The following is a 17,576-nucleotide window of genomic DNA, read 5'->3' as shown; positions in this document are numbered from 1 at the left end:
ACGTAAGAACACATCGCTTGGCCACTCGCATGCTCGAACTTCTGCAACTCGGGGGACCGGATACTTGGGTTTATTCTTCTCATTTTCATCATCCTTGGGGTCACGGCTTGAAGAGCCTCTTAGGAACCTCCTCATCTTTTACTTTTTCTTTCTCTGAAAATTTATGAAACTTTTAGTGACTCAAAGGAAAAGTGAACAAGGCTCGACGAAACTCATAGCAACTACTCCTTCAAGTGCTTAGAGGCCATATCATGCATCAAAACTACTTGGGACCAGCTAAAATTAGCATGCAAAGCTCAAGAACAGGGTCACCAAGGCAGCAATAATACGCAACGAATAAGGCACTAGAGCAAAAACTAATTGGACCAATGGAGGAGTCACATACCAAGGATCAATACCCCTGAAACAGTTTGGTGAATGGGGCTTTGCACAAACAGATCGAAAAACGCAGCAAGAAGAGCAAGAACACGGGTTTGAGTTGTGGAATGATTTTTTTCTTGAGGTAGGAGAAGGATATGGGAGCTAGAATAAGTGGAGGGGCCACGTGGGGCCCACAAGCCTGGTAGGCGTGGCCAGTGGGTGCCCGCGCCTCCTGGGCTTGTGGACCACTGGTGCATCCCCCTGACTAGCTCTTTGTCTCAGAATTTTTCAAAAATTCCACAAAAAATCATACTTGATTCTCAGGGCATTTGAAGAACTTTTATTTTCAGGACACTTTTCTACGGGACGCAAGAAGCAGAAAACAGGAAAAACTAAAGCTAAATCTATCATTTTTCTTCTAAGCAACCGAAGGTAAAGGTTCGAAACAGAGGATTGTGACTCCTAGATTCATCCATCTCATGGTCATCAAGAGAAATCTGTCAATGAGGTTGATCAAGTCTCCTTGACAAACTTTTTTTTGAATCGCATAAAAATGGAGAATTTTCGAATAGTCACTAGGTTACCTCAATGGGGATGTGCATATCCCCAATAAACAAATCATACTTCATCTTAACAGTAGGTATAGGGCATTCAAAGCTCCCAATAAGAATCGATGAAGTGTTTTCAATAGCATTGATGCAATGTACTCTATATTGTTTCTCCGGAAAGTGCACCGTATGCTCATTACCATTGACATGGAAAGTGACATTGCCTTTGTTGCAATCAATAACAGCCCCTACAGTGTTTAAAAAGAGTATTTGAAGGATGACCGCCATGGCATCATCCTCGGGAATATCCAGAATAACAAATTCCGTTAAGATAGTAACGTTAGCAACCACAACATGCACATCCTCGCAAATGCCGATAGGGAAAGCAGTTGATTTGTCGGCCATTTGCAAGGAGATTTCAGTGGGTGTCAACTTATCCAATTCAAGTCTACGATAAAGAGAGAGAGGCATAACACTAACACCGGCTCCAAGATCGCATAAAGCAGTTCTAACATAGTTGCCTTCAATGGAGCAAGGTATAGTGGGCACTCCGGGATCACCTGTATTCTTAGGATTTCCACCCTTGAAGGTGTAATTAGCGAGCATGGTGGAAATCTCAACCTCAGGTATCCTCCTCTTATTAGTCACAATATCCTTCATGTACTTAGCATAAGGAGACATTTTGAGCATATCTGTCAAACGCATTTGCAGAAAGACAGGTCTAATCATTTCAACAAAATGCTCAAAATCCTCATCATCCTTTTCCTTGGACGGTTTGGGAGGAAAGGGCATGGGTTTCTGAACCCATGGTTCCCTTTCTTTACCATGCTTCCTAGCAATGAAGTCATTCTTATCATATCTCTCGTTCTTAGGTTGTGGGTTATCAAGATCAACACTAGGTTCAATCTCCACATCCTTATTATTACTAGGTTGAGCATCATCATGAACACCACTATCGATATTCTCACTAGGCTCGTGTTCATCACCAGATTGTGTTTTGGCATCAGAAACAGAGACATCGTTTGGATTCTCGGGTGTAACAGCATCAGGGTTGCTAGCATGCAAGTTCCTATCATCTTTCTTTTTCTTGTTAGGATGACTAGGTGCATCACTCCTAACTCCTTGATAATCTTGTTCAATTCTCTTAAGATGACCCTTAGGATACAAAGGTTCCTGGGTCATTCTACTGCCTCTAGTGACGACTCTAACAGAATTGTCATTCAACTCATTGAGCAAGTCATTTTGAGCCTTAAGTACTTGTTCTACCTGAGTGGAGACCATAGAGGCATGTTTACTCAAAGCTTAAGGTCATTGACATTTCTATCCACACAAGCACTTAAATGACTAAGCATACGAGCATTCTGTTCCAATTGTCTGCTAACATAATCATGGAAACTTTGTTGTTTGGCAACAAAGTTATCAAATTCATCTAAGCATAAGCTAGTAGGTTTATCAAAAGGAATATCACTCTCACTGAATCTACGAAGTGAAATTACCTCTACTACCTATGTCGGGTTATCAATACCATGGATCTCTTCGATAGGTGGTAGATTCTTAACATCTTCAGATTTAATGCCTTTCTCTCGCATAGATTTCTTAGCTTCTTGCATATCTTCAGGACTGAGGAATAGGATACCTCTTTTCTTCGGATTTGGCTTCGGAGGTGGTTCGGGAATAGTCCAAGCATTCTCATTGCACAAGATATTATTCAATAGAATCTCAGCTTGTTCCATAGTTCGGTCCCTGAAAACACAACCAACACAACTATCTAGGTGGTCCTAGAAGTACCGGTTAGTCCATTATAGAAGATATCAAGTATTTCATTCTTCTCAAGAGGGTGATCAGGCAAAGCATTCAGTAGCTGGACAAGCCTCCCCCAAGCTTGTGGGAGACTCTCTTCTTCAACTTGCACAAAGTTATATATATCCTGCAAGGCAACTTTTTCTTATGGGCAGGAAAATATTTCTCAGAGAAGTAGTAGATCATATCCTGGGGACTACGCACACAACCAGGAGCAAGAGAAGTGAACCAAGTCTTAGCATCACCCTTTAGCAAGAAAGGAAACAACTTAAGGATATAGTAGTGGTGGATCTTTTCCTCACTCGTGAATAGGGTGGCTATATCGTGCAGCTTAGTAAGATGTGCTACAACCGTTTCAGACTCATAACCATGAAAAGGATCAGATTCGACCAAAGTGATTAACTCAGGGTCGACAGAGAATTCATAATCCTTATCGGTTACAAAGATAGGCGAAGTAGAAAACTTCGGGTCGTATTTCATCCTAGCGTTCACAGATTTTTCTTTCCACTTGCGCAGTAATTTCTCAAGATCATAGCTATCCTTACAAGCAAGAAAGTCCTTAGCTATCTCTCCCTCCATAACATAACCCTCAGGCATATCAGGCAATTCATATCTAGGAGAGCTAGTTCTAACAGGTGAAATAGCAGGTTCTACTTCAATAATCGCAGCAGTTTCAGAAGTATCATCACATTCAGTAGCAACTCTAGCAATTTGTGCATCTAGGAATGCACCTAGTGGCAAAGCAGTATCAAGCAAAGCATCATCACAAGCATCATGGATAGCATAAGTAGCATCATCAAGCACATGCGACATATCAGAATTTCTAGCACGTGGTGGTGTCGCAAACTTACTCATAACTGAAGGTGAATCAAGTGCAGAGCTAGATGGCAGTTCCTTACCTGTCCTTGTGGTTGAGGGCAAGACTATAGTTTTTGGATCTCTCATATTCCTCATAGTGATCAACAAACATAAATCTGAAGTGACTCAGAGAATAGAGCTAGGCCTCCCCGGCAACGGCGCCAGAAAATAGTCTTGATAACCCACAAGTATAGGGGATCGCAATAGTTTTCGAGGGTAGAGTATTCAACCCAAATTTGTTGATTCGACACAAGGGGAAGCAAAAGAATATTCTTGAGTATTAGCAGTTGAGTTGTCAATTCAACCACACCTGAAAGACTTAGTATCTGCAGAAAAGTTTCAGTAGCAAAGTAGTGTGATAGCAATGGTAGCAATGGTAACAGTAGCAGCAGTGACAGCAGTAGCGGTAACAGTAGCAGCAGTGACAGCAGTAGCGGTAATAGTAGTAGCAGTGACAGCAGTAGCGACAAAGTAACGTAGCAAGAACTAGTAGCAAAAACTCGTAGGCATTGGATCGGTGATGGATAATTATGCCGGATGACATTCATCGTGCAACAGTTATAACATGGGGAGATATGTAACTAGCTCCAGTTCATCAATGTAATGTAGGCATGTATTCCGTATATAGTCATACGTGCTTATGAAAAGAACTTGCATGACATCTATTGTCCATCCCTCCTGTGGCAGCGGGGTACTAATGGAAACTACGGGATATTAAGGTTCTCCTTTTAATAGTGAACCGGAACAAAGCATTAGCACTTAGTGAATACATGAACTCCTCATATTATGGTCATCTCCGGGAGTGGTTCCGGCTATTGTCACTCCGGGGTTGAAGGGTCATAACACTTACTAGGTGACAACAACTTGCAAGATAGGATCAAGAACACACATATATTGATGAAAACATAATATGTTCAGATCTGAAATCATGGCACTCGGGCCCTAGTGACAAGCATTAATCATGGCAAAGTAGTAGCAACATCAATCTCAGAACATAGTGGATACTAGGGATCAATCCCCATCAAAACTAACTCGATTACATGATAGATCTCATCCAACCCATCACCGTCCAACAAGCCTACGATGAGATTACTCACGAACGGTAAAGAGCATCTTGGAATTGGCGATGAAGGAAGGTTGGTGATGACGATGGCGACGATCTCCCCTCTCCAGAGCCCGGAACGGACACCAGATCTGCCCTCCAGAGGAAGAACATGTGGTGGCGGTGCCTCTGTATCGTAAAACGCGATGAACTCTTCTCCCTAATTTTTCTGGGCGAAAGGGACTAAATAGAGCTGGAGTTGGAGGCGGCGGAGCCTCGAGGGCCCCACAAGCCTGCTAGGCGCGGCCAGGGGGCCCGCTCCTCCTGGGCTTGTGGGCTCCTTGCTCCACGTCTCCGGTTGATTCTTGCGCCAGTATTTTTTATATATTCCACAAAAAATCCTCGTATATTTCCAGGTCATTCCGAGAACTTTTATTTATGCGCAAAAACAACACCATGGCAATTCTGCTGAAACCAGCGTTAGTCAGGGTTAGTTCCATTCAAATCATGCAAATTAGAGTCCAAAACAAGGGCAAAAGAGTATGGAAAAGTACATATGATGGAGACGTGTCACACCTCACCGCGCCGGCTAGGCTCCTTACCAGTCGGGTTGAGTCCGTAGACAGTGTTGTACTCGCGCTACACGGAATCCATTTGGCGCTGCATGGTGGCAAGGGCGGTGACCTCTGCAAATATCTGTTTGCGGACGACCTCGAAGTCAACCGTGGCAGCGGCCGAGTTGGCCGATGGCACGATGGGGGTACACAGGCGGTGTGCACGGGGGAGGAGGGGCCGACGCAGGCTGTAGATGCAGCCATTGCTGCCTTTGCCATAGCACGCAGATGGTGGTTGAGCCGGTGGTCATCACCCCGACAAGGAGGCGAGAGCCATCATTATCGCCTGAAGTGCCATTGCCAAGGGAAGGCAATGGGTCGTAGAACTCGAGCACCTCGTTGGGGTACTCGTTAGAGGCGGAAGCAGCGCTGATGCGCAGCTCCGTGAAATGGTCGCACAAACCGTCAATGTCGCTGGGGAATACGCCGCGAGCGGGTGGCAGCGGATCGGAGACGGTGAGTACCATGATAGGGTACTCACGAGGGGTGGGTGCGTCATTGATGCGCAGCTCGCCAAAGCGCGAGCAAAGACTGCCCATGCCGACGGGTCGCCTCCATCACGCAGCTCGTCGAGAGGGACGACGGCACCACCTGTGAAGCAGGCCGGGCCGGCACTGCATGACGCGTTGTTGTCTACACGACGAACGCCTCGGGCATGGGGAGTATCCCGGGCGCGATGCGCTCATCGAAGGTTGTAAAGGGTCTCGCCTGAAGCGTGTCTCCAGCCAACGCCGCGCACGGCCCCAAAGTGGGTGCTAACTATCGTCGTTTCATCATGACAGATGCCATCGGGTAGCTTGGCTCGAGTGGTTGGGGCCAATGTGTGTCAGCGGGATTGGGGACAAGCGTTGGTGATACACGATGTACCTAGGTTCGGAGCCCTCCATGGGAAGTAATGTTGGGGGCCATAGTAAATTCAAAAAAGTTCTTACGCCATACAAGCATCTATCTATAGAGAAACCAGCAACGAGAGAGGTTATAGAGCATCTTCATATTGTTGAATATCTCTAAACGCAAGCGTTACTATGAACGCGGTTGATGGAGTCATACTCGCAGCGATTCAGATTGCGGTGGATTTCGATCTATGTTCTGAACTATGGCACCTCCGCGTTCAACACACGTGCAACCCGGTGACATCTCCAACACCTTGAACCAGCAAGGACGAAGGGGGGTTGACGGAGAGAGCTGTGGCAGCACGACGGCGTGGTGGCGGTGGAGCTATGTGGTTCTCCGGCATAGCTTCGCCAAGCTATGCGGAGGACGAGGAGAGAGAGGGGTAGGGCTGGCGCTGAGAGAGAAATTTTCTGTCTCAAAAGAGCCCCTGTACCTTGGGTATTTATAGGAGGGAGGTAGAGAGGGTGTGCACCCCTAGGGTTCCCTCCCTAGGGGTGGCGGCAGCCGTGGATGGACAGGGAGGGCGGTGGCGAGGGCATGGAGAGGAGGGCGGCGCCCTAGGTGGGCCTTGGGCCCCTCCTGTGCCTAGGGTTTGCCCCCTCCACCTGTCCTTGCGCCTTGGGTAGAGAGGGGAGGGTGCACCAGCCCACATTGGGCTGGTCCCCTTCCACCTTTTGGCCCATGAAGCCTCTTGGGGCTGTTGGCCCCTCCCGGTGGACCCACGAAACCCTTCCGGTGGTCCACGTACGTTACCGGTGATGCCCGAAACACTTCCGGTGACCAAAATCTCACTTCCTATATATAAATCTTTATCTCCGAACCGTTCCGAAGCTCCTAGTGACGTTCCGGGTCTCATCCGGGACTCCAAACAACCTTCGGCAACCACGTACACTATTTCCCTATAACCCTGGCGTCATTGAACCTTAAGTGTGTAGACCCTACCGGTTTGGGAGACGTGTAGACATGACCGAGACATCTCTCCGGCAAATAACCAACAGCGGGGTCTGGATACCCATGTTGGTTCCCACATGTTCCACGATGATCTCATCGGATGAACCACTATGTCAAGGATTCAATCAATCATGTATGCAATTCCCTTTGTCTATCGGTATGATACTTGCTCGGGATTTGATCGTCGGTAACCATATACCTTGTTCAATCTCGTTACCGGCAAGTCTCTTTACTCGTTCCGTAAAACACCATCCCAAGGATAACCCCTTAGTCACATGAGCTCAATATGATGATGGATTACCGAGTGGGCCCAGAGATACCTCTCCATCACACGGAGTGACAAATTGATTGCAATCTTTGGCGATGGCTAGACGAATGCTGATGACAACAAACCTTCCCCTGCAACAGCACCAGAAGAATGCTGCTAGCACTCCCCGGCAACGGCACTAGAAGAATATTGTTGATGGCCCACCAGCGCGTGGGTTCGCAGCAGTTTTCGAGGGTAGAGTATTCGACCCAAATTTGTTGGTAAGCCAGACAGGAGGTGAGTGAATACTCTCGAGTATTAGCAGCTGAATTTGTTAGATTCAACCACACCTGAAAGATTAGTATCTACAAGCAAACTATTAGTAGCAAAGTAGCGAGTAACGACGGTGTAACGAGCAGTAGCAGCGACAAGGAAAAGCACTAGTGACAGAAGTAGCAAGTAGCAACAGTAGCAAGCGACAGTAGTAGCAGCTGTAGCAGCACAGCAAGACAAGTAACAACAGTAGCAACAGTAGTAGTAGCAGCAGCAGCAGAGCAAGACAAGTAACAGCAGTAGCAGCAGCAGCAGAGCAACACAAGTAACAGCAGTAGGACAAACTCGTAGGCAATGGGTCGGTGATTTGTTTGGATGATATTCATCATCCAATAGCTATAACACGGAGAGATATGTGGCTAGCTGCCGTTCGTCAATGTGATGTAGGCATGCATTCCGTGTGTCGTCATACGTGCTTAGGGAAAAGAACCTGCATGACATCTATTGTCCATGCCTCCCGTGGCAGCGGGGTCCAAAAGGAAACTGCGGGATATTAAGGTTCTCCTTTTAATAAAGAACCGGACCAACGCATTAGCACTTGGTGAACACATGAACTCCTCAAACTATGGTCATCACCGGGAGTGGTTCCGGTTATTGTCACTCCAGGGTTGCTGGATCATAACACATAGTAGGTAACTACAACTTGCAAGATCGGATCTAAAACACACATATATTGGTGACAACATAATAATTTCAGATCTGAAATCATGGTACTCGGGCCCGAGTGACAAGCATTAAGCATGGCAAAGTAGTAGCAACATCAATCTGAGAACATAGTGGATACTAGGGATCAATCCCCATCAAAACTAACTCGATTACATGATAGATCTCATCCTACCCATCACCGCCCAGCGAGCCTACGAATAGATTACTCACGAACGACGAAGAGCTTCATGGAATTGGAGAGGGAAGAAGGTTGATGATGACGATTGCGATGATTTCCCCTCTCTAGAGCCCAAGACGGACTCCAGATCTCCCCTCTAGATGAAGAACAGGTGGTGGCGGCGCCTCCGTATCGCAAACGCGACGAAAACTTCTCTTTTTATTTTTTCTGGGACGAAAGGGATGTTATAGACTTGAGATTGGGGGCGGCAGAGCCGTGTGGGCCCCACAAGCCTGCCGACCGCCACCAGGGGGTGGTGGCGGAGCCAGGGCTTGTGGCCCACTGGTCCACCCCCTGAGGGGAACTTGGCGCAGATATTTTTCTTATTTTCCAAAACTGCTCCCCGTAAATTTTGAGGACGTTTGGAGAACTTTGATTTCTGCACAAAAATAACACCAAGGCAATTCTGCTGAAAACAGCGTCAGTCTAGGTTAGTTCCATTCAAATCATGCAAATTAGAGTCCAAAACAAGGGCAAAAGAGTTTGGAAAAGTAGATACGATGGAGACGTATCACAAATCCCTGTCTCGATTCGTACAACTCAAGACACTTTCGGAGATACCCATGGTGCACCTTTATAATCGCCCAGTTACATTCTGACGTTAGGTACACCCAAAGCACTCCTACGGTATCTGGGAGTTGCACAATCTCACGGTCTAAGGAAATGATACTTGACATTAGAAAAGCTTTAGCAGACGAACAACACGATCTAGTGCTATGCTTAGGATTGTGTCTGGTCCATCACATCCCTCCCCAATCATGTGATCCCGTTATAAATGACATCCAATGTCCATGATCAAGAAACCATGATTATCTATTGATCAACGAGCTAGCCAACTAAAGGCTCACTAGGGACACATTGTGATCTATATATTCACACATGTATTACATTTTCTGGTTAATACAATTATAGCATGAATAATAGACAATTATCATGAACTGGAAATATAATAATAACAACTTCATAATTGACTCTAGGGCATGTTTCCAATAGTCTCCCACTTGCATACATGATAGAGTCTATGGCTGAAGCATAGCGGACGGTACTCATCTTTTCTCTATCTTCCGTCGTGGTCGGTCGTTGAGTCACACTCAACCTCACACCTTGCAATACAGGAAAGAACCCCTTCTTAGCCTTCTCCATATTGAACTTCTTCAATATATTGTCAAGGTATGTGCTTTGTGAAAGACCTATGAGGCGTCTCGATCTATCTCTATAGATCTTGATGCCTAATATGTAAGTAGCTTCTCCAAGGTCCTTCATTGAAAAGCTCGTATTCAAATAGGCCTTGATGCTTTCCAATAATTCTATATCATTTCCCTTCAACAATATGTCATCCACAAATAATATGAGAAATGCTACAGAGCTCCCACTCACTTTCTTGTAAATATAGGCTTCTCCATAAGTCTGTATAAACCCGAACGCTTTAATCACCTCATCAAAGTGAATGTTCCAACTCTGAGATGCTTGCACCAGCCCATTGATGGAGCGCTGGAGCCTGCATATCTTGTTAGAACTGCTGGGATCGACAAAACCTTCCGGCTGTATCACATACAATTCTTCTTTAAGAAAGCCGCTCAGGAATACTATTTTGACATCCATTTGCCAAATTTCGTAATCATAAAATGTAGCAATTGCTAACATGATTCGGAATGACTTCAGCGTCGCTACAGGTGAGAAGGTCTCATCGTAGTCAATCCCTTGAACTTGTCGATAACCCTGAGCGGCAAGTCGAGCTTTACAAATGGTCACATTACCATCTGCGTCAGTCTTCTTCTTGAAGATCCATTCATTTTATATGGCTCGCCGATCATCAGGCAAGTCCACCAAAGTCCATACTTTGTTCTCATACATGGATCCTATCTCGGATTTCATGGCCTGAAGCCATTTCTTGGAATCCGGGCCCGCCATCGCTTCTTCATAGTTTGAAGGTTCATTGTTGTCTAACAACATGATTTCCATGACAGGGTTGACGTACCACTCTCGTGTGGAACGTACCCTTGTCTACCATCGAGGTTCAATAGCAACTTGATCTGAAGTGTTATGATCATCATCATTAACTTCATCTCTAGTCGGTGCACGCGCCTCAGAAACATTTTCTTGTGTTGCGCTACTCTCCGATTTGAGAGGGGGTACAATTACCTCATCAAGTTCTATTTTCCTCCCACTTACTTCTTTCAAGAGAAACTCTTTCTCGAGAAAGGATCTGTTCTTAGCAACAAAGATCTTTCCTTCGGATCTAAGATAGAAGGTGTACCCAATAGTTTCCTTAGGGTATCCTATGAAGATGCATTTTTCCGCTTTGGGATTGAGCTTCTCTAGTTGAAGTTTCTTCACGTAAGCATCGCAACCCCAAACTTTAAGAAACAATAGCTTAGGTTTCTTGCCAAACCATAATTCATATGGTGTCGTCTCAACGGATTTAGACGGTGAACTATTCAAAGTGAATGTGGCAGTTTCCAATGCATATCCCCAAAATAATAGCGGTAAATTGGTAAGAGACATCATAGATCGCACCATATCCAATAAAGTGCGATTACGACGTTCAGACACACCGTTAGGCTGCGGTGTGCCACGCGGCATGAGTTATGAAACAATTCCACGTTTCCGTAGGTGTATGCCAAACTCATGACTCAAATATTCTCCTCCATGATCAGATCGCAGAAACTTTATTTTCTTGTCGCGTTGATTCTCCACCTCACTCTGAAATTCCTTGAAATTTTCAAAGGTTTCAGACTTGTGTTTTATTAAGTACACATACCCATATCTACTTAAATCATAAGTGAGAGTGAGAACATAACGATAGCCACTGCGAGCTTCAACTCTCATTGGACCACATACATTGGTATGTATTATTTCCAACAAGTTAGTTGCTCGCTCCATTGTTCCGGAGAACGGAGTCTTGGTCATCTTGCTCATGAGGCACGGTTTGCATGTGTCAAATGATTCAAAATCAAGTGTCTCCAAAAGTCCATCTGTATGGAATTCTTCATGCGCTTTACGCCGATATGACCAAGGCAGCAGTACCACAAGTATGTGGGACTATCATCATCAACTTTACATCTTTTGGTACTCACACTATGAATATGTGTAACATCATGATCAAGATTCGTCAGAAATAAACCATTAACCAGCGGGGCATGACCATAAAACATTCCACTCATATAAATAGAACAACCATTGTTCTCAGATTTAAATGAGTAGCCATCTTGCATCAAGCGAGATCCGGATACAATGTTCATCCTCAAAGCTGGTACTAAATAACAATTATTAAGATTTATAACTAATCCCGAAGGTAGATGTAGAGGTAGCGTGCCGACGGCGATCACGTCGACCTTGGAACCATTCCTGATGCGCATCGTCACCTCGTCCTTGGCCAGGCTACGCTTGTTTTGTAGTTCCTGCTTAGAGTTGCAAATGTGAGCTACAACACCGGTATCAAATACTGAGGAGCTACTACCAGCGCTGGTAAGGTACACATCAATAACAAGTATATCACATATACTTTTGACGTTGTCAGCCTTCTTGTCCGCTAAGTACTCGGGGAAATTTCGCATCTAGTGATCGGTTCCCTTGCAGTAGTAGCACTCAGTCTCAGGCTTAGGTCCTTTCTTTGAATTCTTTCCGGCAACTGGCTTACCGGGCGCGGCAACATATTTGTCGTCTTTCTTGAAGCTTTTCTTACCCTTGCCCTTCTTGAAACTGGTAGTCTTATTGACCATCAACACTTGACGCTCTTTCTTGATTTCTACCTCTACAGATTTCAGCATTGAATACAACTCGGGAATAGTCCTTTCCATCCCTTGTATGTTGTAATTCATCACAAAGCCTTTGTAGCTAGGTGGAAGCGACTGGAGGATTCTATCAATGACTGCATCATCCGGAAGTTCAACTCCCAATTGAGTCAAGCGGTTGTGCAACCCAGACAATCTGAGTATGTGCTCACTGACAGAACTATTCTCCTCCACCTTACACCTAAAGAACCTGTCGAAGACTTCATATCTCTTGACCCAGGCATGAGCTTGAGAAACAAGTTTCAGCTCCTCGAACATCTCATATGCTCCGTGTTGCTCAAAACGCCTTTGGATTCCCGGTTCTAAACTATAAAGCATGCCGCACTGAACGAGAGAGTAGTCATCACTCCGCAACTTCCAGGCGTTTCTAACGTCCTGGGTTGCCGCCGGCACGGGAGGATCACCTAGCGGTGCATCAAGGACATATGCCTTCTTGGAAGCCATGAGGATGAGCTTTCCGTTACGAGCCCAGTCCGCATAGTTGCTCCCATCGTCTTTTAGCTTGGTTTTCTCTAGGAACGCGTTGAAGTTGAATGGGACATTTGCGTTGGCCATTGGATCTAAAATATTTGTAAAGACAATTTTAGACTAAGTTCATGATAATTAAGTTCATCTAATCAAATTACTAATGAACTCCCACTTAGATCGACATCCCTCTAGTCATCCAAGTGTTACATGATCCACGTCGACTAGTCCGTGTCCGATCATCACGTGAGAAGGACTAGTCATCAATGGTGAGCATCTCCATGCTGATCGTATCAACCATACGACTAAAGTTCGACCTTTCGGTCTCCCATATTCGAGGCCATGTGCGTACATGCTAGGCTCGTCGAGTCAACCTAAGTGTTTTGTGTGTGTAGACTGGCTTACACCCGTTGTATGCGAACGTTAGAATCTATCACACCCGATCATCACGTGGTGCTTTGAGACAACGAACCTTCGCAATGGTGCACACTTAGGGGGATACTTATCTCAAAATTTTAATGAGGGGTCATCTTATATTTTCTACCGTCGTTCTAAGCAATAAGATTTAAAACATGATGAATATCACATGCAATCATATAGTGACATGATACGGCCAATATCATCTTGCTCCTTTGATCACCATCTTCGGGGCACCATGATCATCATCGTCACCGGCATGACACCATGATCTACATCATCATGAACTCCATCATTGTGTATCCGTGGAGTCGTCACGCCAACTATTACTTCTACTACTATAGCTAACCGTTAGCGATAAAGTAAAGTAATCAACATGGCATTGCATCTCATACAGTATATTAAGACAACTCCTATGGCTCTTGCCGGTTGTCATACTCATCGACATGCAAGTCGTGAATCCCATTACAAGAACACGATCAATCTCATACATCACATATGTAACATCACATCCTTTTGGCTGTATCACATCACATAGCATACCCTGCAAAAACAAGTTAGACATCCTCTAATTGTTGTTGCAAGTTTTTACGTGGCTGGTTGGGGTTTCTAGGAAGAATGTTTCTCACCTACGTGACAACCACAACGTTGGTATGCCAATTCTATTTACCCTTCATAAGGACCATTTTCATCGAATCCAATTCGACTAAAGTGGGAGAGACAAACACCCGCTAGCCACCTTATGCACCAAGTGCATGTCTGTCGGTGGAACCAGTCTCACGTAAGCGTACCTGTAAGGTTGCTCCAGGCCGCTTCATCACACAATAATGCCAAAAAACATAATACTAGTAACGGAAAGCAAGTTGAAAAATCAGCGCCCACAACTTTTGTGTTCTACTCGTGCATAGAATCTACGCATAGAACCTTGGCTCGGATGCCACTGTTGGCGATCGTAGTAAATTCAAAAAAATTCCTACGCCATACAAGGAGCTATCTATGGAGAAACTAGCAACGACAGAGATTGTAGAGCATCTTCATACATTTGAAGATCGCTAAGCGGAAGCGTTACTATGAACCCGGTTGATGGAGTCGTACTCGCAGCGATTCAGATCGCGGTGGATTCCGATATATGTGCTGAACTACGGCACCTCCGCGTTCAAAACATGTGCAGCCCGGTGACGTCTCCAACAACTTGAACCAGCAAGGAGGACGGAGAGGTTGAGGGAGAGATCTCCGGCAGCATGATGGCGTGGTGGCGGTGGAGCTACGTAGTTCTCCGGCAAAGCTTCGCCAAGCTATGCGGAGGACGAAGAGAGAGGGGGGTAGGGTTGCACCGAGAGACAGATTTCGTGTCTCAAATCAGCCCCAATACCTTGGGTATTTATAGGAGGGAGGGAGAGAGGGTGCACACCCCTAGGGTTCCCTCCCTAGGGGTGGCAGCAGCCCTAGATGGCCAGGGAGGGCGGCGACCAGGGCAGGGAGAGAAGGGCGGCGCCCTAGGTGGGCCATGGGCCCCTCCTGCCCCTAGGGTTTGCCCCCTCCACGTCTCCTTGCGCCTTGGGCTGAGAGGGAGGGCGCACCATCCCACTTTGGGTTGGTCCCCTTCCAACTTTTGGCCCATGAAGCCTCTTGGGGCTGGTGGAACCTCCCGGTGGACCCCCGGAACCCTTCCGGTGGTCCCGGTATGTTATCGGTGATGCCCCAAACACTTCCGGTGACCAAAATCTCACTTCCTATATATAAATCTTTACCTGTGGACCATTCCAGAGCTCCTCGTGAAATCTGGGATCTCATATGGGACTCCGAACAACCTTCGGTAACCACATACACTATTTCACTATAACCCTGGCGTCATCGAACCTTAAGTGTGTAGACCCTACGGGTTCAGGAGACGTGCAGACATGACCGAGACATCTCTCCGGTCAATAACCAACAGCGGGATCTGGATATCCTTGTTGGTTCCCACATGTTCCACGATGATCTCATTGGATGAACCATGATATCAAGGATTCAATCAATCATGTATGAAATTCCCTTTGTCTATCGGTATGATACTTGCCCGAGATTCGATCGTCGGTATCCCTATACCGTGTTCAATCTCGTTACCAGCAAGTCTCTTTACTTGTTCTGTAACACATCATCCCATCGCTAACCCCTTAGTCACATGATCTCAATATGATGATGGATTGCCGAGTGGGCCCAGAGATACCTCTCCGTCACACGGAGTGACAAATCCCGATCTCGATTCGTACAACTCAACAGACACTTTCGGAGATACTCGTAGTGCACCTTTATAATCACCCAGTTACGCTGTGACGGTTCGTACACCCAAAGCACTCCTACGATATCCGAGAGTTGCACAATCTCACGGTCTAAGGAAATGATACTTGACATTAGAAAAGCTTTAGCAGACGAACAACACGATCTAGTGCTATGCTTAGGACTGGGTCTTGTCCATCGCATCATTCTCCAATGATGTGATCCCGTTATCAATGAAATCCAATGTCCATGATTAAGAAACCATGATCATCTATTGATCAACGAGCTAGCCAACTAGAGGCTCACTAGGGACACATTGTGATCTATATATTCACACATATATTATGGTTTCTGGTTAATACAGTTATAGCATGAATAATAGACAATTATCATGAACTGGAAAGATGATAATAACAACTTTATTATTGACTCTAGGGCATATTTCCAACAGGTAATAATCCTAGTCTTTCCGGGTCTAGTATGTAGTAGACAAGGGATACAATGGTGCTCCTTGACCTATTGGCTAGAGGAGGAAGAAGCAGATGGTTCATTCTCCTTGTCTCTCTACGTGTGTGGGTATGAGTGTGACAGCAGGGAACCCCTTGAATGGGGTGATATCGGAGGGCTTTATAGGCCAGGCCCCTGGGTTACAATATGCATGGATAATAAGGGTGGGACCTGGCTGATAGCCTCTCTCACGGCTGGAGGGTCCAACGGTTGGATATGTCTTGTCGCGTGTAGGGCCCGCCGGGTGCGGGGTCCCGTCGAAGTGGTGGCCCACCTAGCCTAGTTGCAGTCAAGTGGGGTCAGCGGTATGGCCGGCTCCACTGTTGCCATGCGTGCTCGGCGTCATGGAGTAGGTGGAACTGTGAGACCATTTTGTAACCTTGCCCGGCCGTAGTCGGTAGCTATTTGCATGCATGGCGTCATCGAGTGATTAGCACAGCGTGGCCACTGTGTCGCCCCTCCCGGTCGTAGTCGGGAGTGGTCAGTTGTACCGTCGGCTTCACCGTAGCCATGCGTGCTCCGTGCCATGGAGTGGTTGGCTCTGTCGCCGCGTCCCACCATCATGGTGGTATCTTGTTGTATGGGTCAGTGAGCAGGGCACAGACCCGCCGCCTGGTGGGTCGTCTGGAGCCGGACGACGGGGGGCTCAACACCGATCCGGCTCGTGCGGTAGGAGTCGGCCTATGGGAGCCGGCGCTTGAGATGCGAAGCCTGTCCCAATGTTTTTCAAAGGGGGCATATGTCGCCCTAAGGCTACCCAACCCCTCCCCTCACATTAGAGCTCTGCAGGGCTGTTTTCACCTCGTGGGAGATCTGCTAGAATTGGTAGTTAGAGGCAGGATCCTAGGATCCACCAAGGATGCAGGCTCTCCTGCGGGGCTCGTAGTAGCCCCCAGCGTCATCATTAGGAAGATTGCTGGTACTGGTGTCGGGGTGTGGAGGAAGGTTGTTGGTTGAAAGGTTGGCGTGGCATGGCCAGTCCCGCTAGCCTTGACGGTTTTCGCTACTGTCATTGCCTTTGTTGTTGTTGCGGTCTCCCCGGCTGTCGGGGATATACCCCGCAGTGTCACCCGACTTGAAGTATGACCCGGCTACATCTTGTCGACTCACAGGCGGCTTATCAATGACCCGACGGGCGACTCATATTTGACCCTGCAGGCGACTCGGACAAACGACAAAGGCCCTGGAATAAGGTGTGTCATAGAGAGGCCAGGAGGGTCGGCTCACACACAAGGCCCAAGAAGGATAAAGACTCCCCCGATAAGGAAACAAGACCAGGATTAGGATTCAAGAGAGACTAGTCATATTCGTACTCCTAGTAGGACTCTACATGTAAACCTACCCCTTCCACTTATATAAGGAGGGGTAAGGCGCCCCAAGAGGGGGGAGTTAAGTTAGCTCAAGTTAGATTGAACCATGACAAGTTCAAGCAATTAGAGATAGACATATTAGACACCCATGAGATTAGAGGTAGTGATTCCCCACCCTTGTAATCGAGATGATCATCTTCATCAATGAAACACAAGCAGGACATAGGCTTTTACCTCCATCGGAGGGGCCGAACCTAGGTAAACTCGCGTCTTTCAATTCCGACCAACCCTATC

This window comes from Hordeum vulgare, chromosome 6H (assembly GCF_904849725.1).
Source record: "Hordeum vulgare subsp. vulgare chromosome 6H, MorexV3_pseudomolecules_assembly, whole genome shotgun sequence".
In the NCBI taxonomy this organism is placed as follows: Eukaryota; Viridiplantae; Streptophyta; class Magnoliopsida; order Poales; family Poaceae; genus Hordeum; species Hordeum vulgare.
This window is presented reverse-complemented; position numbering follows the sequence as displayed.